General features: G+C 40.1%; 1 protein-coding gene across 2 annotated transcripts in view; it reads left to right on the top strand.

Annotated features, from left to right (window-relative positions):
• Window positions 1-23473, top strand: part of znf385c (zinc finger protein 385C) — a 443520-nt gene that overhangs the window by 288200 nt on the left and 131847 nt on the right. The gene's annotated exons all lie outside the window — the stretch shown is intronic.

Here is a 23473-nt window from a genome sequence, read left to right as displayed (position 1 = left end):
AGCTTGGCTGCTCATCTAATCCTCTATTACACTTAAAAAAACATCCTTTGTGCATTTTATGCCCAATCCTCCTTCTTGTGGTACTGTGTTCAAAGTTGAGGAGGTTACAGGAGTTCATATATAAAAGCATCCTTAGCCAAAGTTCTGGAAGGTTTTCAAAGAGTTTGCTGCTTCACTCGTTTGCTCATCTAAATCGAGCTATGGCAATAATCATGCTAATACCCTAATCTGAGTAGGAGCCCTCATCCTAGATTACATCAGTTACAAAACTGATTGATGTGTGTTCCACTCGGAGACCGTAGGTGGCGACAAGCGCTCTTTCATGCCTTATGTTCCGCTTAGCCTACAGCAACAGAGATAGTAAGCAAACGCTAGCGAGGGTAAAGCAGGCGGAGAAAAAACAGGATATGGACAAGGTCTGAAGCATTTGCAGACAATAATGCAGCAGCACAGTGAATTTGGTACATACCGTACTGTTTGATGGTGTTTGTTGTCAGATTAACGCAGTCTTGTGGTGATTATAGTATCAGGGGGAGTGATGGGCCGGTCAAGCTCAGCTAACCTGGGATGTTCCGTTTTCTAACTGAATTATCTGGGTACCTTCGCTGGATTAGGAGTCCAGTTCAGCAGAGACTGATGTGTTTACATGCATTTACAAAGTCAGACTTTAGTTGGACTAAGTCAATTATTCAGTTTTCTCCTACTGTACTGTGGTCCCCCGTTTATCGCAGGGGTTACGTTCTAAGAATAATCTGCAAAAAGCAAAATCTGCGAAGTAGCCAGCTTCATTTTTTACCATAATTAGATGATTTAAGGCTGTAAACCCTCTGACTACACATTCTACACACTTCTCAGACATCTTCACACGTTTCTCTCTTGTTTAAACACTCTCAGTGTCCTATCATGAAGCAGAACACGATGTGCTGTGAAAGCATGCAAACTTACGCTAAAGGTAGGAATTGATTTCAGGTGTATTTATTAGTTTTCCCTTAAGTACTTTACCAAAGTGAGCTGCCTGAATGTCTTTCTCTCAAAAACATCGCTAGAACACCAAACGCTGATTATATTATGGCCATAGCAGCACCATGAAAACAATAAAACCACCAGATGCACCACTCCATGTGTTCTGGTGCTGCATTGCTACCACTGTGACTGTTAAAACCAGGAGAGACTCTGGAAAATTAAATTTAGTCAATGCAAAGCATACCTATTTACATTGTTTGTCTTTCTTTGACCTCTGATAAAGTTCCTTCTAATATGATAAAAAAGAGACGTGTCAGTAAAGTTTGTGAATATTAACATTGTCAAAATGTTGGTCAGTGGCTGCAGATGACATGTGCATACGGTCACCTCTCATTCTGTGTTTAGATGTTTGAACAACAAGTATGCTCTGATCTCTGCTGATTGAAAGCGTGTTTGTCTTCCCGAGGATGCTGGTTCAATTTCCAGCCATGCATTTTGTCCTGTTGACACTGATGTGCTTATTGTCTAATTTCCTTTTCACAGAATCTAAAAAATGTAAAGAGAGCTCCAGATCGGTAGAGCCGGAACATTTAGAAGATTAAAAGCAATCACCATCATTTCCAAATGCTTCTTGTAACCAACAAAAGCCAATGGAGAGAGGCCAACGCTGGTGTTATATGATCACACATCCTGTTCCTGTTAGAAGACAAGCGGTTACATTAGCTGTAAACCATAAAAACACAACAAATGAACATCCACAATGGAAGATGTTTCAAGATTTTCTCCTTTTTTTGAGAACAGAGAGTTTACCTTTTATCATTCGATGGCTAAAACCTAAACCTAGACTAGGGCTGCAGCCAGGGCCAGATTAACACTTTGTTGTACCCTGGGCAACAATATTAAAGGGCCCCGTCATCACGACCCAAGGATCACCATAATATAGTCACATACAGAATATTTTACTGTAATATGCAGTAAATATACTCAATACTTGAATGTGTGACATCACGTAACCCGCTCAGCATAACCTTTGACCCACCTCATGCAGACTGACCAATGACTGACTCTCAACTGACGTTCAGAGTCATAGGCAGCGAAGCGTCTCTGTGCAGCGGAAAAGTCCGGGTGGATAGTTTGTTGACTAAAGGGTGATCGTATTTCCATTTCCAAAAAAGAGGACAGGGGATCTGTGCCTATGACGTCACACTATGGCAACGCCACACAAACCATGTTGGGACCCATTTTTTCGTAAGAACTAAATTAATATCAGATTCTGCCAATAAAAGGGCTCTAAAACAATTCATATGTAAAAAATTTGCATATTTATTGCAAAATCTCATTTTTCTGCTTTAGTGCTGCAACAAGGTTTTATTAATAATACATTATTATACCTTTTGTTTTACTGTAAGCGTCCTGTGCACAGATTATTAAGGATGCTTGTTTCAGCTGTGAGATTTGTTCCAAGCGAAACAAGATCATGGTCTGCTGCTAAAAATATGAAAATAAAAAAGCAAAATTATAAATGGCTCAATAATATATATATAAAATTGGCGTTGTCTAGTTCCCTCTTTCCCAGCTGATATTTATAGTTAATAAATATTTTATGGAACAACATTTGACTTGCATTTCGTTCACGGTTTAGGTTTGTATTGACCTCATCCTAGTCAAAATAACCTATCTAAATAATATAGTCACTTATCAGTAGAAATTAATTATTTCATTAACAGGTTCAGTAGTGAGCTACTAGAAATGCTAACATTTAATTCCTACTTGTAACAATGTACTTGTGGTATTTTATTATGTACGGGTTGTCAACATAATCTAGTCTAAATTGTATTGAATTATGAAAGTGTTAGTGAATTATATGCTACAACGGCTTGCCACAGTCTTTTGCGGTCGATGGAGCAGACTCGTAGCAACAACCAAATGGTAGCTGCAGCGGCTGTGCCCATCGACATATAAATATTGGACAATGGGTTTCCATGGGCTCCAATAACACGTTTTTGAGGATAAATGGGAGGTGGCCACCACCGCCATTTTGACCGTGTCACAGGTTCCGTCAAGCCCAGACAATTCCACAAAAGGGAAGAGAGGTGGAGCTGAGGGTGGGGCTGTAAGGCTGGGATCAACTGACGACACCCGGTCGAACTAGCTACAAGCTAACCTGAAGCTAACCCAAAGCTAACGCGGAGGTGGGAGCTAAGCTAATGGAGGTAGCAACCTAGCTACAACCGGAGTTAACTGTGCACAACACCAGAGCTTCTGAGTCAGAGATACGCCGGGCTGACCGCTGGGTAAAACCGGGTGGAACACAGAAGTCTCCCGCAAGCTGCTGAAAGCCGGCAGCCACACAGCAGACAGGAGCCGCGATCAGACAGATGCGCCGAGCTGCTGGGAGAACCAGCCGTCAGCCCACGCGCAGCAAACAGAAGCCGCGATCAGACAGAGATGCGCCGAGCTGCGGGGAGGGGAGGGGAGAAACGGGTGGAAAACATCGGTCTCCCGAGAGCTCCACAAGCCGATAGTGGGAACCCAGCTCCACCAACATGTTATATTTCAACCCATTATCTAAAGTGCAGCATTATGTTAAATGCACTGGGTTTTACCCTATTACATTTACATTTCATGGTTAAACAGTACATGTTAAAATCTAAGCTCAGCTCGGCAGTGACCTAAAATACATAAATATAATTTTACTTACCGAAAAAAATGAAGTGGAGACTCCTTGGACGCTCTATTAGTGCAATTAATGCCACAGCAAGTCATTTTGTCCAACAATTGCACAAATAATATCCAAAAAAGAATACACAAACACAGAGACTCAAAATGCTGGCGCGGTTTCCAAGCCAGACCGAGGCTCTACTGAGGCCTTTCCACGGAGCTAGCTCTGTGGTCACGTGGGTCTGAGGTGGCGGTCACGTGGGTCTGATGCTCATTAATTATACAGAATTTTAGGCTTTTAATACACTTAAACAGAAGAGTGAGAAAAAATTCACCCCCCTCAGAGTTGTCATGAGTGTAAACTAGATCATTTAAACCAAAAACATGTTTTGGTACCAGGCTGTAAACATGTTTATTTCTGCTGTGAAATTGGTATTTTTAACATAAGAGTCAATGAGGATTTGCTCGCTTCTGACACCAGCCCCTAGTGGATGAGGGTGGACCTGCAATTTTTTGTACTTCCGGGTTGTCCTCAATTTTTCAAGAGCATCTGGCTGCAGACATCAGCTGGCGTCTTTGCCGTGACAGGAAATGACGTATCCGGAAAAACAAGTGTCATTACCTTCGCCGGAAGTCATTACCTTTGCCGGAAGTAGTCTTTTTCGGAAGTCATTACCTTTGCCGGAAGTAGTTTTTTTTCTTGAATACGTTTTATTGACAAAGCACAAAAGTAGTTTGAATTTGTCAAAACCATACCGTGTCATTTTTCTCTTCGATTTGTACATATTTAAGAGAAAAATTACACGGTGGGTCATTACCTTAACCAGAAGTCATTACTTTCACTGGAAGTAGTTTTTTAAAAAACAAAACTTACCGGAAAAAGCTTTTTATTTCGGATTTTTTATTTCTCTTCAGATCTGGACTGGCAAACTTAAGTAACGTTGTTACCTGCGTTGCATGAAAATCGAATATTAATTCCCTTTGTCCTTCAGACAGGGAATTTTTATGACAGTAGCACATACATACATATACATATATATATATATATATATATATATATATATATATATATATGTATATATATATATATATATATATATATATATATATATATATATGTATATATATATACACACACACAATAAAAGGCTGTAAAGCGAATTAAAAAAACATATGGAAAAATTGAGAACACATTAAACTAAGACTTCAAAATGTGCAAACAAAATAGTACTTGCTAAATATTCAGTTTTATTGTTAAGCCCAAGATGAACTTTTGACCTACACCAGTTGCTAAGTACAGGACTCCCAGAAGCAGTGAAAAACATTTCAGCAACACTCCTCTCTCACCAGCAACAAAAATTAGTTATTAAATATCCATAACACTGTCCTATTGTGTATCACAGCAGCTCATTGCAACAGAATTTAACTACTACAGCTGATAACTATTTAGCTAGTTTGTATTTATTTTGAGTGAAAGACAATAAAACCAAAGAAACACTTAATTTCACAACCATTTTATTTTGGGTACAAATGAATTTGTTGAAGCATGGCTTTCTCAGCTGCATATCGATTCATCCCCTCCCATTTTTCCAACACTTTTATTGTTACCTGAAAAACATGCAGGATTACTTCATCGTCGTCGTTGTCGTCTTCCTCTGCTTATCCGGGTCCGGGTCGCGGGGGCAGCATCCCAACTAGGGAGCTCCAGACCGTCCTCTCCCCGGCTACCTCCACCAGCTCCTCTGGCAGGACCCCAAGGCGTTCCCGGACCAGATTGGAGATGTAACCTCTCCAACGTGTCCTGGGTCGACCCGGGGGCCTCCTGCCGGCAGGACCTGCCCGAAACACCTCCCCGGGGAGGCGTCCAGGAGGCATCCTGACCAGATGCCCAAACCACCTCAACTAGCTCCTTTCGATCCAGAGGAGCAGCGGTTCTACTCCGAGTCCCTCCCGGATGTCTGAGCTCCTCACCCTATCTCTAAGGTTGAGCCCAGCCACCCTACGGAGGAGACTCATTTCGGCCACTTGTATCCGCGATCTCGTTCTTTCGGTCGTTACCCAAAGCTCATGCCCATAGGTGAGGATTGGGACGTAGATCGACCGGTAAATCGAGAGCCTGGCTTTCTGGCTCAGCTCCCTCTTCCCCACGACAGATCGGCTCAGCGTCCGCATCACTGCAGACGCTGAACCAATCCGCCTGTCGATCTCCCGATCCCTCCTACCCTCACTCGTGAACAAGACCCCGAGATACTTAAACTCCTCCACTTGAGGTAGGACCTCTCCCCCGACCCAGAGTTGGCAAGCCACCCTTTTCCGGTCGAGAACCATGGATTTGGAGGTGCTGATCCTCATCCCAGCCGCTTCACACTCGGCCGCGAACCTACCCAGCAAGAGCTGAAGGTCAGAGCTGGGTGAAGCTAGGAGGACCACATCATCCACAAAAAGCAGAGACGAGATTCTCCTGCCACCAAACTCTGTTAAGGATTACTTCATACACTGTCAAATGTTTTCGAAAAGTAACTTTTATACCAATCACTGCTGAAGACTGCGTTGTACCTCTGGAACAAGGACATCAAACACCAAGTCCAGAAACTGGAACTCTCTCTTCTTTATTAGTTTATCTATTCCTGAGCATGAACCAATCCGCTCTGTCAGCTCATCAACCTATAAAACACGTTAACATAAAAATGAACAAAACATTCCTCTCAGCATTAGACAACGGACCCAGGTGGCCCACTGGCCACGCATCCACATAAATAAATGTGATGCAGCTTATTGTAAGTCAGTATACATTTACCTGTGCATTAGCAAAGTGGAACATCAGTGGCTTTAGTCTTTGCTTTAATTTAAGCGAGACACCTGGATTGTGCCACAGATACATGAGGCCAGCCTTCACTCCACCGCTGCAGAGATACTTATACACAGTCTGAGTAGAGACAAGAGTTAAAAATAAGCAACATTACCACAGAAAACAAGGGATTGCATTATCCTATGTCCAATTTTAGAGTCTTAATTTATTATAATTAAACATTACCTTGATTTCACCATCTGAAATCACTGCCTGGGTTCCATTTTTCAAAGCCTCGATTGTCCTGTAATTTAGATAAAAATACATCTTATTAGCAAATGAAGAATACAAGCACACGTAAGAAGTTTTGTCAGTGTCACTTGAAGAAGTCCGATATTCATTTTAGATCTATATTTAAGGCCTCTAACTCCTGAATGATTTGCAGCTACATGTGCTTAAATCCGGTAATATTAATATAAACCAAACCCGATCAAAGCAGTCAGTCGACAAAAATATCTATTTTTTATAAGGTTAGGATTATTCTGAAACAGAATCAGAAGGAGGGCGGCATTAATTAGAGAAGCAGCTACTATTTCAAAGTTATTGTACCTGTTGCAGGACACCTGATTTGTGCAACCACAGTAGAATGACCCAGCACACCACACACAATAACTGAAAAATATTTAGAGATATTGAAAGCTAAGCTTGTCCAGAAAAATACATTTCATTTCTGGGTGCACAGGACCAGTTCCAGTGTGGGCCAGAAGCTGAAAAATAAATTCATAAATCTGTCTTTTTTGAAGTTTCACAAAACAGAGGAAGGTTTCACAAATCACAAACTATGTTTTATGCATTCCTACAAGCCCAGAATAATCTAAAACAGGTTTGAAGAGTGTATGTGTTGTAGGTTTTGAGCTAGAGCAGATTAAAAATGGTCAGAGAAGAGAAAAATTGGGTGTATTAGCCCTTTAGCCATTTCCCGAATCGGAAGCTAACTTTAGCCTCGTATGAAAACTAGTGATTGAAACCACTTACAAATCTCTGAAAATCTACGCTTTTTAATTAAAAAAGGGTATTAATAACGTTTCAGTCAAGTCAGTATTAGAAATCGTGGTCTTTATATCATATCTAAATTACATATAAAGTTAATATTAGTACTTTAACTGTTTTAACAAACAGGGAGACCAGAAAAATCAAATAGCTAAGTTAAAGCTAAGCTACAATTGCTGATAGCTTTATTTATGTAGCTTTTGTGTTAGCTTGTGAACTCCCTGCATTCGTTTTAAGACTGCGTGTTAATATTGATACAATTAGCTATGAAACACGGTGCCTTTGCAATAATTCTCTGGTAAAGCTTTAAACGCTATAGTGCCTACATTTAAGAACTAAGAACGGTTGCAACAATTAGTTAATTTCATCCTTATCTTTCTTTCTTTATCTATCATCCTTATCCTTACCTTTCCTCAATTGAAACCCGCCGAGTATGGTTGAAACAAAAACAACGTAGCGGCCGCCAAAAAAAGACCAACTTCCTGCCGAGGTCTTTCGCTCGTCGATTTTCCAGTAAAAGTAATGACATGCCATCTTGCTCTCGACACACCAGCTGATGTCTGCAGCCAGGTCCTACTCCAATTTTTGAGCCTCATCGTGGGGGCTTGGCTGTGCCTCACACTGCTGCTGAGATCCACACATAAACGGGATGATGGGGATTTTTCTTCCGCTTGTGGAGTTTAGTCGTTCACAACAATCACGTTTTTTTCTGAACCAAACTTACTTGTGACAATGCTACCCGCTAGCTTAGCATTAGCAATTCTGCTCGTAGTTTAAATCGTGATCCCAAACTTTTGGACCGTTTCTGCCTTTTACAATGGTTTCTATCTTTGCTGGTTTCTCTATTTTCCTCCACCGCACCTAGATTACAACATGGTGCTCCAGTAAAAAGTGTTCAGACTGTGGAGCGCACATTTAACGAAGCGTCGAATCTTTAAAAAGTGAATCGAGAAATCTAATGAATTGAACCATTCAAATCATTCGATGATTCGTTTTAGCCCTAAAACTGCAGCCTAAGGGCCGCTGCCATCTTGAGCGTTTCACCTATTCTGTGAGTTTGTGTGAAAGTAATAAACAGCTTATAACAGGCTGAAGTCAAAGTGCTTGTTATTCAGTGTAGCTGGTTGTAACACGAGCAACCTTCATTCCTCAGCTGGGTTCTAGGAGTCACCCAGTGATAGATGGAAGCTTCTAGAGTTGCGAGATTGTGGAAAGCCTGAGATGTTGAGTAAATAACGAGGCTGGCTGAGATCGATCTGAGTCCCACTGCGGTCTTTGTTACTTCATTTTCTTCTTGATTTCAACTGCTTGACTCCCCATTACTCCCTCCTGCTCTCCCCCATCTGAGGTGGAACCAGAGGACGGTGACAGAACCAGAATTGGTGTGTTTGTGCAACTTGGGAAGTGCAACACAAAATGCTGGTTAGGAGCAGAAAAACGAGGAGAGGTTCACCAAATGGGTCGGTGAAAAAAAAAGAGATAAAAAAGTTAAAAGCACTCATTTATTTTTGCAGGAAGCTTAAATGTTTTTTGTTTGTTGCAAATATATATTTATGTTTATGTTTAAATAAGCATAAACATAAATATAGATTTAACACAAGGAGAGTACACTTGTCTGTATTCCCACAATATAACTGTTGACTTTCCCACTTCACACAGCTGCAACTTGAGCAGGAATTGTTTCTTTGGTACTTCAGCTGCAGAGGAAACCCATTAGCATCCAATGTTGCACTAGTCCAAGTCCAGACTTTTATTTCTCCCTACGAGGAGACAAGAAGGGAGCAGGAGTGGAGCCGTTTTCCCTTTTTCTTCCTAGTACTCTCTGAGTCCCCTGCCCTAAAGAAGATCACTATCTGAGCAACATTTCCAGATGCAAGGCAGAATATCAGAGAGGAAGTATAAAGGTACCGTTGGAGAGGAGGGACACCATTTATCCTCCACGCACACTTTCGCCTGGAGCGCCAAGAGTCTCCTTCAGAAAGGAGGAAGTGGACAAAAGACCGAGAGCCTGATAACGCTCTCATCAAATATAATTTTAATATTCCACTGTTGCAAAGGCCCTGAAAGAGGAAAGCAGCAGCAGCACCGGCGAATTGAGACGATGAGTGGAAAATGGAAGATAAGATGAAATGAAAGAGGGAGACTGAGGGAGAGAGGAACAAACGAGAGAGAGGACTGAAGAGGAGGCCAGTGGAGAGAGAAAGTAGATAAGTCACAGCTAATTTTTATGCTGTGAATCATTTTGTGGTTCCAAGGCAATTTTGTGCGGAAGAACATTTTTTAATAACCCCAATTGTGTGATTGGCCTAATGTGAAATTGAAATGCAACAGTGCGAGCCACTACTGGCATGCGCCACAATACCAAACTGTAATGGAATAGCTCTCCATATTAACTCTATGAAATGAAATACGTCTGCATGGAAAACAAAGGCGGTGAGGAGCAAACTGGGGGAAACGTCCACAGTGTCTGCAGCAGAAACACGCCTCTCCAGTCTTGCTTTAGGGATGAATGAACTCACGACAAATAGCATTCCTCTCTGCACACACGTTTAGTCTCTTAGCTGCTATTAGACCTCAGGGAGCCGCTTCTGTTCATGTACAGTTATGTGGGACACTCACTGGAGTTTAGAAACGACCCTTTGTCAAACCTGTGCACTTAATGTTTACATCCAAGCTGTGAGTTCTTCAGTTTTCTTTTTCTTTTAAGGTTTGTTTTTGTTAAAGTGTGAATTTGGAATCACGTGTTGGTCCCTTCAAGGATTCTGGATGATTTTCAGATCAAAACCTTCAACATAAACCACTTGATTATGTATTCTTTCTACATATTGCTGTTGTAGTTAATATTTTTAGTGATCACCACCAAAAAAGATGTGTTTGCAGAGTACTGGATTGATTTTTATGAAACTTTCAGAAGTAAGTCATTGGTTAGACGTTCATCACGTTGTCTTTGGCAAACACAAAAACCTGTAAGATAAGTCATTTTGATCAAAGCCATCCAACTCACACAGTGGTGTCAGAAGTGGGATAAGAAATGAGAAGCAACATGTTTTCTTTAACTAAAGAGTGTTCATGCAGGACTAATGTAATCTGTGTTAAACATGAATTTGTTTGTTACCCTCAGGAGGTGTCCTGTGTGGCAGCCATTTTGAAGCAGCTAAAGAGAAAGCCCACCTCTGATGCTGCCTTTATATAGTGAAATGCCTGAGTGGACTAAAGCTTGGTTTATGCTTGACGCATTCACTTTCCGCGCGGTGATGCGGCTCGTGGATGGAACGCGCTTCACAACTCGCAGTGTTTATGGTTCGTGCAGCTCGTCTCTGCGGTGAGCCAATATTCTCCCAAACTGTAGGGGGCAGCATGGAGCTCTACGGCAAACATCCAACACTACACCATAGTAGAAGTAGAAATGACTGTTTACAACATGGCATTTCAGCATTTTTAACAGCGTCCTCGTCTTTTCCGACAGTGCGAGCTATTTCTCTCCAAGAATTATTTACTACATGTTGATCACGGTGATCTCTGAGAGCTGAATCATACAAATGTCTGTATTTACGAACCTCTGCCATACTAGTTCTTGCCTGTCCGCCATGTTTTTCCGCATCCGTCCGTCCGCGTGGTTAGAAATTTTCCGAGGTGCGCGTTGCGGAAATTCTGGGCCGTGCGAAGGCGCGGTGGAGTGGCGTGGTTGTTAAAATGACGCAAAATGACGCAACTTTTCCGCGCGGAGCCGTGCGGACCTCGCGGACGCGTCAAGCATAAACCAACCTTTAGGTGATTGGCCGACCTGAATTGGAGGGGGGGTCGGAGAGTATATAAGTGGACTGCTGGGTGTGGCAAAGGATCTTTTCTCTCTGAAAGTTACAGAGACTGGAGGAGAGTTGGATGGGTGGCCATTTTGAATAGTGCTGGGATTTTCTGATTTTTGTTTGGACCAGAGGAAATTAAACTGGTTTTCCTTGTTTATCAACCAAGTCATCATGCTTCTTTTGTCCTCAATACACTTCACTGTGTAACAGTGAACCACCTGAATTAAATAATAAAACGATGAATCTTTTAAACATGCTGAAAGGTCTTCAACCCTTTTTTCTTGCATTAGCTGCAGAAACAAACTAGACGGGAAACGCTCGAGTCAGGAAAAGCCACAGGTCTACATGACACTGAAAAGTTAACATTCATGCATTCACCCAGCTTGGCTCATGACCATGAGGGCTGTTGATTTCAGTGCTGTTCGGAAACAGCAGAATGCGTTTCAGCTAGTAGAAGCTAACCGTTTGCATTAGCAACTACACCACATGGCAGAACTCCTTCAGGCTTGTTTTATTTGTGGAGATAAAACGTCAACGTGACTCATTGTTACCCAAGAAAGAAGAGTAAAGGCAGCAGAAGAGTTGTACCGCTTTAAGCCAATCAGAGGCAAGATGCTTGCATATCATGAATATTAGAGTAAGATTCCTAAATGTCATTCATCCTAAATAAACACTGAGTGTTAAACATTGTTCAAGATTGTAGCTTAAAGCTTTGGAGTCAATGCTGATTTGGCTTAGCAAAACACGATGAACAGGTTATTAAAAACACTTTACTCATTATATCCAGAGGATGGAGGGTATTCTGTCTCGTTAGATCACTTTCCCCTAAAAAGTAAAGAACATTTTCCTTCTGAAGGGAATTGTTGCTTTTTTAAACAGCTCCTTTGTTTACCCTGTTGACTTTTTTTTTACTACTCATAAACTGCAACTTTGGGGCCAAACATGTCCAGTTTTTATAGGTTGTGCCAGGCACAACAAGTCTTTCGTACCGTAAAGAAGAGGAACAGAGACTACGCTTCCAGCCGTATGGGAGACGGGTCGATTCTTATAAGCCACGCTTCAGACTAACAAAGGACAGTGATCCAGCACATGAGAGAGCAGCGAGACGGCGCCATGAGAGCGAGAGCCACCATCAATCATGGCAAGCATCAATCAGCCTTGGCTTTGATTGACTCCACGGTTGATGTCGTTTTTGCAGGGACTTTCTGTCACCACTCTAATGATGATTTGAAGCAAGCGTGTTTTCTTGTGGGAATTTGTTTATGTTCTGAGGCTGCCTCGGATCAGCACCTGCCCGGTAAATCAAGAGCTCAGTCTTAAAGCGTAGAGGCAAGTGTGTGCATAACGAGTCTTCTATTAGTTAGCTGTTTTATCTGTGTCGTCTTCAAATCAGTCTGTTGACAAGATGTTGCCACGCTAAAATGTGGATTGGACTGAAGCATTAATTGAATTATTTTCATGTTAAAGAAAACTGAAGAGTGGCTGTGCAACATCGATCCAGAAGCTCTGTTTTTGCTGCTGGCGCTTTATTCTGACAGATTTGCTTGTTTCTGCAAGCATTTAAACAGTCAGAGAGCCAGTCGGACTATTGACTGAGAACATGGAGGCTGGAGAATAACGATAAAAACAAAACGCGCTCTGGTGAAATTTTGAAGGGTGCCTCTGCAGCTGCTGTCTGGAAATCCAACACCAGCTTTTGTAGAAGCTGAGACAGAACGTCTAGGTGTGAATGTATAACCTGAAGATTCACAGAACTGTTAGAACATTTTCCAGTGGCTCATTAGGGTCACCGTGGTTACCACCAGTTGTTTAATCATTTGTCTCTCACTCCCTGACATCAAATAATTTGTACAGTGTTTTTAAGAGATATGAGTTAAAATAAAGACTATTTGCTTCCAGTTTTAAGGAAATTATTTTGCGCTTAAGTGCAGCAGAAGCCTACGTAAGCTTGAGTGTGCTCAGTCTGCACTCTGAGAGGATTTAAGTAAATGCCTCTTTAATAATGTGCAATATGCATTTGTACACACAATGTTGTTTTAATTAATTAATTAAAGTCCGTTTGCAAACGTTTTGAAAAAGTAGGATTTTGAAATTGTGTGCTCAAAAGTTAGTGTGACATCATCAAGTGCTAACCGAACATTCTGTGTAATAATCTATAAAAATCCTGTAGTTTCTAACAGTTTTGTGTAGATTTTTGATGCACTTTGGGTTAGGGTTAGCCTGTAAACTGCAGGCTGTGAAAACAGTGGTGGCCTTAATTTAGGAGATCAAAGGACAATAAAGCCGGAAAAAGCTCAGCACTCGCTGTTTTAAAGCAGTAGACTTTTTGTAAACAATCCTTAAAACCAGTTAGAGCTGCAATGGCAAAACTGGTCAACACATTATGCCTCTTAACAGCATTCAAGCATAGCTATAGAGCTCCGGGAGTTGACGTCACTTCTCCCAGCATGCAACAGTTCAAATCGAAACGGCGCCATCTTGGCAGGCAGAAGCCCGCAGCTGGGCTATTTGTTATTGTCAGAAAACTCAATCAAACGGGAAATATGGTAGATTCCTGTTGTGCCCCAGGATGCAGAACAGATGCGGACGAGATGAGGAATGAGCCATCTACAGGATTCCCCAAGATCCAGAGTGCCGCAAACATTGGATCATTATAATAAAACGCGCTAGTGACCGGGCTAAAATGAAACCGTGGGATCCCGAGAGTAAAGGTTTTCGCTTATGCAGCGACCACTTCATATCAGGTACTTAAACCAACGTTTCCTCAACTGTGTATGGTGTTTATTTTAAATGCTTTTATTACGATTCTTAGTGGGCTTCCTAAACTTATTTTGGCGTGGCTTTTTCTGTCTTATTACTCACAGCAACAAGTAAACATCACGTAAAACGTTGCCTCGTGAGTTCTGCGTGCTGCCGTTTCCGTGTTTTATGGTCACAGCAATTAACCGGCTAAGCTGTATTTAATTTTTAAGCAATGGTTGATCAATTGTCAGATCACACTTAAAAAGCACTTTGGATTGCTATTATCTGTCTCACCGAGACAGATCTCAGACAGATCCTGAGACGCTCCTGCCTGACATTTTTATTTTATTCACGGAAAAAAAATCAGACTAGAGATTTCTCTTGGTGTTCAGTTTATACATTCAAACAGCACAGCACTCTATTTAAACAACTTACATGTAAATCTGTTATTTGTCCATCCATCCATTTTCATCCGCTTATCCGGAGTCGGGTTGCGGGGGCAGTAGCGTCGAGTGGCCCAGACTTCCCTCTCCCCAGCCGCCGGAGCCAGCTCCTCCGGGTAAATCCCAAGGGGTTCCCCGGCCAGGTCCAGTCCGCTCCGACAGCTTCTGGCGTTTTTAAAAAGTATCCCAGGGACACGGTAAGGGTCGGAGATGTTTAGTCTATTTAATTTCTGACTATATAAAACAATTTCTTCGGTTTTAAAGGGTGAAGTAAACTCCGACGAAGTAAAATCCAAGCCGATCCCGTTCATGTTCATGTTTACGATCCGTGTTTGTTTACCTTTTTTTCCTGCCAATATGGCGTCTGCTAACTGAGAGTCGCGTGGGGTCCGGAGCTCTATTGATATATTGTGAAGCGACGGTGGCACAGGAGTTTAGTGCTCGCCCTGTAATCGGAAAGTTGCAGGTTCCTCGCTCAATCTGTCGTTGTGTCCTTGAGCAAGACACTTAACTCACCTTGCCTGCTGGTGGTGTTTGGAGGCACCATTGGAGCCTGTGTATGGCAGACTCACCTCTGTCAGTGTGCCCCAGGGAAGCTGTGGCTACATCATATCTCATCCCCACCAGGGTGTGAATGTTTATACTGTAGGAATGAGTGAATGACTGATTGTGTTGTAAAGCTCCTTGGGGGGTTCCAGGACTCTAGAAGACACTATATCAAATACAGGCCATTTACCTAACAAAAACAGAATAAATACATAAAATGGTTCTCTAAAACCCTTTAACACTTTTAGAACCAAAGGCAACTATTGGACCATCCAGTTGCCCATCTCACTCAATTGTCTCACTTCCCTGGGTCCTCCATTCATTACACACTCATGTATTTAGTAACAGAGCACCACTGGTGTGAGAAGTTCTCAGAGAAGAAGAAACAGCCGGCTGCTACCACTTCAACTTTAGGACAAATTACCAGAGTCCCAAAAAGAAAAACATCATTTGACGTCACGGATAACAAAAAATGTTTGGACCCAGAAAATGGCAACTGGTGTTTAGTGCTCTCTCGTTTCCTCTGGCATCGTGGATTCATGGTTCCAATAGAAGCGTCTCTGTGAAGATACCCGGAGACCGTGTTTGCATTCAAAACCTAGCTTGTTTTGTAGATTCGCCATAGCAGCTTTAATTACATGTCTGAGAAGAAGTGGAGGTGGTTGAGGAATACAAATACCTTGGAGTTCACCTGGACAACAGACTGGACTGGAGAAAGAACAGCGAAGCCGTTTACAAGAAGGGACACAGCAGACTGCACTTCTTGAGGACGCTTAGGTCCTTCAATGTCTGTAGCAAGATGCTGCAGATCTTCTACAAGTCTGTTGTTGAGAGTGTAATCTCCTCAGCCATCGTCTGTTGGGGTAGCAGCATCAGAAGCAGGGACCTGAAAAGGCTCAACAGCCTAATAAAAAAGGCTGGTTCTGTTCTGGGGACGACTGTGGAACCACTGGAGGAGATAATGCAAAGAAGGATTCTCCAGAGAATCAAGAAAATTATGGACAACCCTGAGCGATCTCTTCACAAGACTGTCCGACAACGGAAGAGTGTCTTCAGTCAGAGGCTTCTTCAGTTTGGCTGCAACACTGACCGCTACTGGAGATCCTTCCTGCCAACAGCCATTGTAATATACAACAACTCTTTGATGACTTGATTATTGTTTGAATGCTGAAAAGCATTCAAACTACTATTTAGGGTTCCAAGCCCAAAGGGCAGGGAACCCTATTGTTTTTCTACGGATTTTTCATTATTAGGGTTCCAAGCCCAAAGGGCAGGGAACCCTATTGTTTTTCTACGGATTTTTCATTATTATTTATTATTTATTATTTATTATTATTCTTCTCCGCTAAAAGTATATGGGCGCAAGAGCCTGAAATTGCCAGGGAAAATCTGACATGGCAGTCTGATAGAAAATCCTGACCGCTACTCAGATTCGAAAATTTGGTCCCCGCGTCACCTAGGTGGCGCTATTGCGGAGGTCAACACGTTTCAGCTACTAGCTCCCAAACCGTAGGTCCTACAGTCAAAAACTTTATATGTACATGATCCTTGGATGATTCCCCATCTTTTTTGTATTGGCCACGCCCATTTCCGCCTAACTAGATTTTTTGCTAGATCGCAAAAAATGCAAAACTTAGTTTTAATCACCTATTCGTCATTTTTCGTCGAATCAACTTCAAACTTCGTACATATGATCTATGGACTAAGATAAGTTGTTGTGATGCAGAAAAACGCAGAAATATTGAAAATTGGGCTAATGACACCATGTCAAAATCAGTGCGCTAGCTAGCACATGTGCTAATTGATGATATCTTCACCATATCTCAAGATAAAGTGATGAGACTCTAGACCCTTATGAACTATGAGCGGTAAGCCCTACCTTCCCCATTTTGTTTGGATTCACCAAAAGGGGGCGCTAAAGAGTCAAAAAGTTAGTTTGAGCTAAACGGCTTGATGGATTTCCACAGAACTTGGCACATATGTTAATCATAGGACCCTTAAGCTATATTTTGAAAATGATTAAAAAGTGGGCGTGGCTTATAGGCTTTAAAAATTTTTGCCCTTTAACTGATGAAAAATACATATTCTATACAGAAAGTTACAAATCATATCAGTCATAGTGACATCTACAATCACAGAAAAAAGTTTGAAGTTTGTCCAATAGTTGGCGCTGTTGTACCCCAAAAATGTTTTTGGCATGTTTCTCCTCAATATTTTAGTAAACAAGCAAATGGTCTCATCCAGTATGTTCATTGACTCAGTCAAATTAAGATGAGTATTTTAAAAAATGTTTTAAACTTATGCTAATTAGTAGAAATTTGCATAGTAAGTCAAACGTACTTTCGTTAACTCCTCCCGGCCGTCAAACCCAATCACATCACAACTTTGCCTGACAAGAGAGGAGGAGCGGCTGACCAAACGATCTGAAGGGATTTTGGATAATTTTCTTACTTTTTTAAATATGAATTTTTTAAATATTTTTTTGGGAATGAAAAAGTTTTTTTAGCATAACTTCAAAATATTTGGACATTTTTCAAAGCTGTTCATAACAGTCAAACCTAACGTCAATTCAAGTGTATGTCTTAATTTTCACCTTGATTAAACAATAGGGGGCGCTATAAATAGCAATACATTATACTGCTGACCTGGTTAAATGGATCTGCACGAAACTTAGTGGTTGTCATCATTGTAGAGTCTTAAGACTACATTATCAATATGGTAATGATTGATCAATGTGGGCGTGGTTTATGATCATTTAAAATTTCAAATTTGAAAAATTTCCTAAAAATCATTATTTTCATGTAAGAAGCTACGTTTTCCAGATTATGTTAACTGGATAGCCATGAGCTTAGATATTGAAAACCGCAGCTCCACGAAGATGTTTGCGCTTTAAATTTACAAAAATACATTTTTAGGCTAGCAATTGTAGCGCAAATTCTGTTCTCACAATCTTCTTGTAATTTGCCACAAAGTTCACTCTTAGGTGGTTTATGAAAGAAAAAAAATGTCGTATTGATTTGAGCTCCCCCTTGTGTTTAATTGTAGGACATATTTTTGGCTACAGCCACTAATGCAAATATTATTTTATTGTAAGTACAGTTTTACATTTATGACCCCAACAAAAATATAAGAAGAATTCTCACATCACAGAGGCAACCTGGGAATATTTTGAGATTTCTGTACAAAAGCATAGATTTTTAATGAATTTTTAACTTTTTACCAGTTTTTCTGTATAGTTGGACAACAACGTAATTAATTTTTGTTAGAAAGTTTTTTTTAGGTATACAGTAAATATAAGCCATTTACAACATTCCACATGTACCTATGGTGATCTGAGATTTTTCTCCTAATTTTAGAAAGTAGCACTATTTTTTTATGAATATTTGAATTTTTGTTGTGACCTTTATAGTTATATTTCCCAATTTTTCTTCAAAAAAGCTTTGAGTCTACTGATTTAAAAACAACATCATATTATTCCGCATGTTAACACTGCCATGTGAGAATATTTTGGTAATTTTAGGATGATTTATGTATTTTTCATGATTTTTTAAAACATTTGGTCAGTAAGTCACAAAATGAAACTCGTAGTTTTTGTTGAAAATCTTTTAAATCTAAAGACATTATCAAGTATTTATGTTATTTGTAATATTCTGTTGATGTATAGATCATTGTTTGATAATCTCACTCATTAAATCTTCACGTTCTTTAATAAGGAAACAGTGGAATTCCATTGTAATCACGGTTGAGAAGTCAGCCATGCCTCTGAAAGATATGTGTATAGGCTTTGCAGGTTTAATGACGTATCCTGAGTGTTACTTTCATTGCGCCGGTTGAAGTGAGCTGACGGGACGCCGGCGGGAGAACGTGTTTTTGGGGCGGGACCGCGTGAGGACTGGCGAAGTTGAGGGCGGGGCGGGTGGGCGACTGGCGCTGGGGGCTTGGAACCCGTTGATAACTGCTTGCAGTTCTAGTTAGGGTTCCAAGCCCAAAGGGCAGGGAACCCTATTGTTTTTCTACGGATTTTTCATTATTTATTATTTATTATTAGGGTTCCAAGCCCAAAGGGCAGGGAACCCTATTGTTTTTCTACGGATTTTTCATTATTTATTATTTATTATTTATTATTATTATTCTTCTCCGCTGTGTCTGTATGGGCGCAAGAGCCTGAAATTGCCAGGGAAAATCTGACATGGCAGTCTGATAGAAAATCCTGACCGCTACTCAGATTCGAAAATTTGGTCCCCGCGTCACCTAGGTGGCGCTATTGCGGAGGTCAACACGTTTCAGCTACTAGCTCCCAAACCGTAGGTCCTACAGTCAAAAACTTTATATGTACATGATCCTTGGATGATTCCCCATCTTTTTTGTATTGGCCACGCCCATTTCCGCCTAACTAGATTTTTTGCTAGATCGCAAAAAATGCAAAACTTAGTTTTAATCACCTATTCGTCATTTTTCGTCGAATCAACTTCAAACTTCGTACATATGATCTATGGACTAAGATAAGTTGTTGTGATGCAGAAAAACGCAGAAATATTGAAAATTGGGCTAATGACACCATGTCAAAATCAGTGCGCTAGCTAGCACATGTGCTAATTGATGATATCTTCACCATATCTCAAGATAAAGTGATGAGACTCTAGACCCTTATGAAGTATGAGCGGTAAGCCCTACCTTCCCCATTTTGTTTGGATTCACCAAAAGGGGGCGCTAAAGAGTCAAAAAGTTAGTTTGAGCTAAACGGCTTGATGGATTTCCACAGAACTTGGCACATATGTTAATCATTGGACCCTTAAGCTATATTTTGAAAGTGATTAAAAAGTGGGCGTGGCTTATAGGCTTTAAAAAATTTTGCCCTTTAACTGATGAAAAATACATATTCTATACAGAAAGTTACAAATCATATCAGTCATAGTGACATCTACAATCACAGAAAAAAGTTTGAATTTTGTCCAATAGTTGGCGCTGTTGTACCCCAAAAATGTTTTTGGCATGTTTCTCCTCAATATTTTAGTAAACAAGCAAATGGTCTCATCCAGTATGTTCATTGACTCAGTCAAATTAAGATGAGTATTTTAAAAAATGTTTTAAACTTATGCTAATTAGTAGAAATTTGCATAGTAAGTCAAACGTACTTTCGTTAACTCCTCCCGGCCGTCAAACCCAATCACATCACAACTTTGCCTGACAAGAGAGGAGGAGCGGCTGACCAAACGATCTGAAGGGATTTTAGATAATTTGCTTACTTTTTTAAATATGAATTTTTAAAATATTTTTTTGGGAATGAAAAAGTTTTTTTAGCATAACTTCAAAATATTTGGACATTTTTCAAAGCTGTTCATAACATACAAACCTAAGGTCAATTCAAGTGTATGTCTTGATTTTCACCTTGATTAAACAATAGGGGGCGCTATAAATAGCAATACATTATACTGCTGACCTGGTTAAATGGATCTGCACGAAACTTAGTGGTTGTCATCATTGTAGAGTCTTAAGACTACATTATCAATATGGTAATGATTGATCAATGTGGGCGTGGTTTATGATCATTTAAAATTTCAAATTTGAAAAATTTCCTAAAAATCATTATTTTCATGTAAGAAGCTACGTTTTCCAGATTATGTTAACTGGATAGCCATGAGCTTAGATAATGAAAACCGCAGCTCCACGAAGATGTTTGCGCTTTAAATTTACAAAAATACATTTTTAGGCTAGCAATTGTAGCGCAAATTCTGTTTTCACAATCTTCTTGACATTTGCCACAAAGTTCACTCTTAGGTGGTTTATGAAACAAAAAAAATGTCGTCTTGATTTGAGCTCCCCCTTGTGTTTAATTATAGGACATATTTTTGTCTACAGCAACTAACGCAAATATTATTTTATTGTAGGTACAATTTTACATTTATGACCCCAACAAAAATATAAAAAGAATTCTCACATCACAGAGGCAATCTCGGAATATTTTGAGATTTTTGTACAAAAGCATTGATTTTTAATGAATTTTTTACTTTTTGCCAGTTTTTTGTATAGTTGGACAAAAAGTAACTAATTTTTGTAAGAACGTTTTTTTAGGTACAAAGTAAATATAACATATTTATAACATTCCACATGTGCCTATGGTGATCTGAGATTTTTCTATAAATTTTAGAAAGTAGCACTATTTTTTTATGAATATTTTAATTTTGACTGTGACCCTTACAGTTATATTTACTGATTTTTCTTCAAAAAAGCTTTGAGTCTACTGATTTAAAAACAACATCATATTATTCCACATGTCAACACTGCCATGTGAGAATATTTTGGTAATTTTATGATGAGTTATGTATTTTTCATGATTTTTTGAAACATTTGGTCAGTAAGTCACAAAATGAAACTCATTGTTTTTGTTGAAAATCAATTAAATCTAAAGACATTATCAAGTATTTATGTTGTTTGTAATATTCTGTTGATGTATAGATTATTGTTTGATAATCTCACTCATTAAATCTTCACGTTCTTTAATAAGGAAACAGTGGAATTCCATTGTAATCACGATTGAGAAGTCAGCCATGCCTCTGAAAGATGTGTATAGGCTTTGCAGGTTTAATGACGTATCCTGAGTGTTACTTTCATTGCGCCGGTTGAAGGGAGCTGACGGGACGCCGGCGGGAGAACGTGTTTTTGGGGCGGGACCGCGTGAGGACCGGCGAAGTTGAGGGCGGGGCGGGTGGGCGACTGGCGCTGGGGGCTTGGAACCCGTTGATAACTGCTTGCAGTTCTAGTTAGGGTTCCAAGCCCAAAGGGCAGGGAACCCTATTGTTTTTCTACGGATTTTTCATTATTTATTATTTATTATTTATTATTATTATTCTTCTCCGCTGTGTCTGTATGGGCGCAAGAGCCTGAAATTGCCAGGGAAAATCTGACATGGCAGTCTGATAGAAAATCCTGACCGCTACTCAGGTTCGAGAATTTGGACCCCGCGTCACCTAGGTGGCGCTATTGCGGAGGTCAACACGTTTTAGTTACTAGCTCCCAAACCGTAGGTCCTATAGTCAAAAACTTTATATGTCCATGATCCTTGGATGATTCTCCATCTTTTTTGTATTGGCCACGCCCATTTCCGCCTAACTAGATTTTTTGCTAGATCGCAAAAAATGCAAAACTTAGTTTTAATCACCTATTCGTCATTTTTCGTCGAATCAACTTCAAACTTTGTACATATGATCTATGGACTAAGATAAGTTGTTGTGATGCAGAAAAACGCAGAAATATTGAAAATTGGGCTAATGACAACATGTCAAAATCAGTGCGCTAGCTATCACATGTGCTAATTGATGATATCTTCACCATATCTCAAGATAAAGTGATGAGACTCTAGACCCTTATGAAGTATGAGCGGTAAGCCCTATCTTCCCCATTTTGTTCGGATTCACCAAAAGGGGGCGCTAAAGAGGCAAAAAGTTAGTTTGAGCTAAACGGCTTGATGGATTTCCACAGAACTTGGCACATATGTTAATCATCAGACCTTTAAGCTATATTTTGAAAATGATTAAAAAGTGGGCGTGGCTTATAGGCTTTAAAAATTTTCGCCCTTTAACTGATGAAAAATACATATTCTATACAGAAAGTTACAAATTTTATCAGTCATAGTGACATCTACAATCACAGATATAAATTTGAATTTTGTCCAATAGGTGGCGCTGTTGTACCCCAAAAAAGGTTTTGGCATGTCTCTCCTCAATGTTTTAGTAAAAAAACAAATGGGCTCATCCAGTATGTTCATTGAGTCAGTCAAATTTAGATGAGTATTTTAAAAAATAATTTAAACTTATGCTAATTAGTAGAAATTTGCATAGTAAGTCAAACGTACTTTCGTTAACTCCTCCCGGCCGTCAAACTCAATCACATCACAACTTTGCCTGACAAGAGGGGGGGAGCGGCTGACCAAAAGTTGTGAAGGGATTTTGGATAATTTGCTTATTTTTTTTAATATGATTTTTTTAAATAATTTTTTGGGAATGAAAAAGTTTTTTTAGCGTAACTTCAAAAGATTTTGACATTTTTCAAAGCTGTTCATAACACTCATACCTAAGGTCAATTCAAGTGTATGTCCTGGTTTTCAACTTGATTAAACAATAGGGGGCGCTATAACTGGGAAGAAATTATACTGCTCAACCAGCTAAATGGATCTGCACGAAACTTAGTGGTTGTCATCACTATAGAGTCTTAAGACTACATTATCAATATGGTAATGATTGATCAAAGTGGGCGTGGTTTACGATCATTTAAAATTTCAAATTTGAAAAATTTCCTAAAAATCACTATTTGCATGTAAGAGGCTAAGATTTCCAGATTGTGGTTACTGGATAGGCTAGAGCTTATGTCACGATAGCCGCAGCTCCACAAAGAGGTTTGCGCTTTATATTAACAAAAATACATTTTTACGCTAGCAAGTGTGGCACAAATTCTGTTCTCACAATCTTCTTGTAATT

The sequence above is a fragment of the Nothobranchius furzeri genome, chromosome 5, assembly GCF_043380555.1.
Source record: "Nothobranchius furzeri strain GRZ-AD chromosome 5, NfurGRZ-RIMD1, whole genome shotgun sequence".
NCBI classification, from domain to species: Eukaryota; Metazoa; Chordata; class Actinopteri; order Cyprinodontiformes; family Nothobranchiidae; genus Nothobranchius; species Nothobranchius furzeri.
This window is presented reverse-complemented; position numbering and strand designations above follow the sequence as displayed.